Source organism: Silene latifolia, chromosome X (assembly GCF_048544455.1).
Source record: "Silene latifolia isolate original U9 population chromosome X, ASM4854445v1, whole genome shotgun sequence".
NCBI classification, from domain to species: Eukaryota; Viridiplantae; Streptophyta; class Magnoliopsida; order Caryophyllales; family Caryophyllaceae; genus Silene; species Silene latifolia.
The window spans coordinates 74,977,780-74,979,540 of NC_133537.1; the positions used below are offsets into that span (position 1 = coordinate 74,977,780).

General features: G+C 44.0%; 1 non-coding gene across 1 annotated transcript; it reads left to right on the forward strand.

The window, feature by feature from the left end:
- The first annotated feature begins 354 nt into the window (after positions 1-354).
- LOC141625490 (small nucleolar RNA R71) lies at positions 355-461 on the forward strand. The gene has a single exon (XR_012535268.1). It is a non-coding gene; the product is annotated as a small nucleolar RNA R71 (small nucleolar RNA).
- The last annotated feature ends 1,300 nt before the right edge of the window (positions 462-1,761 follow it).

A 1,761-nucleotide genomic window follows, 5' to 3' on the forward strand; every position in this document is an offset into this window, starting at 1 on the left:
GAAGATGTTGCCACCATGGCATTGACATGTTGATGTTTCTTGGATGATTGAGAGGCTTCATTCATCATGGATATGACTTTCTCAAATTTCAAGTTCATTGTGTCAATATGGGAGCTTAGTTGGGCATCCAAATCGGCACTCAATTGTGTGACGGAGTCAACTTCATGTTTATCTCCCCTAGTAGCTTTTCTTGGCCTACAATATTGAGAGTTGTGAACCGCCATCTCCTCTATCTTTGCCTGAGTTTGATTGACATCTACCTCGGTGAATCTTCCATTAGAACCCATGTTGAGCACATTCCTTGCATCTTTATACAACCCATTCCAAAATTGTTGAACAAGAAACCATTCGCTTAGTCCATGATGAGGACAAGAGCGACATTTATTTTTGAATCTTTCCCAAGCCTCATATAGAGACTCTTCATCTCTTTGCTTGAACCTGGTGATTTGGGCTCTTAACATGTTGGTCTTCTCCAGAGGGTAGGACTTCTAGTAAAAGGCAAGTGCTAACTTCTTCCATGAATAAATTCCAAGAGTGGCCTTGTCTAGGCTCTTTAACCATTGCTTTGCGGCCCTGATTAAGGAAAAAGGAAACAATACCCATCGAATTTGGTCTTGAGTTACCCCCATTTGGGAAATTGCATCGTAATAGTCACAAAAATTCTCCATGTGTAGATGAGGATCTTCACCAGGCATCCCTTCAAATTGACTTCTCTCAACTAATTGTATGAATGCGGATTTGACAATGAAATTACTAGTCAAGTGGGGTGGTGTTAGAGTACCATTTGGTAGGTTCTCCTCGGTTGGTACGGAATGAGATTAAAATTTAGGCATTGTGTAACACCCCCGTACACCAAGATACCTTACCAAGGCCATCCCAGTGTATGAAGGTGTTACCATCTCGGTTACCTGAGGTAGTAGATCAAACAAACAATAGAAGAACATTTACGTTATAATACTTTAAGCTTTTAAAACCCAAAACAACGTAACGAGATACAAAGTGATAACTACGACAACTCCTAAGCTCATGCGTCGGGACACCTACTCTGGTAACGTGGTGACTCGATTCCCTTCCAAGCCCGTCAACAAACATACCAACTGTACTTGCTAAACCAACTGCTCACCATCCCCGAATTGATCACCACAGTTTTGAAAACACAACACGGGGTCAGTTATTGAATAACCAAAGCAAGACAAGTACAAAAAGGCAACCAGCTGAGCATCGTCCACCTCCGGTCTCCCGATCTCACACAGTAACCGACTACACACCAAAGTGTGTAGCCGTGCTAGATTACCCATCGCAATAGGTAATCCTCGCCCCCAGTGGGGGACCGTAACCAATCCCCACCTAAGCCCCGCTCATCAACGTGCGATATCCCTGTCCCTTAATGTGTACATCCCCTCCCGTGGCGGGTTCCACGGAGGGCGAACTAGGGTGTGAAGCCACTCCCGCAAGTGACTCCACCACAATCATCACAACACCAACACCACACCAACACCAACACAAACACTCCCACAAAGATCAGCAGACAATCAATCATACACAATACAATATAATCTCAAATCAATTAAATAGGAACTGAGTAGGGAAACCCTACCTTATCGCCAGACCATGAAAATGCATCCACAATTAGCCAAGCAAGACTCTGAGACGCATCCTACAAACGGTAACCATATCCTATTATAAGACTACCCCAAAAGCCTACTGAAAATGACAACAAAATAGCGACTTACCTAGTGACGCGGACCGACGGCGACAACG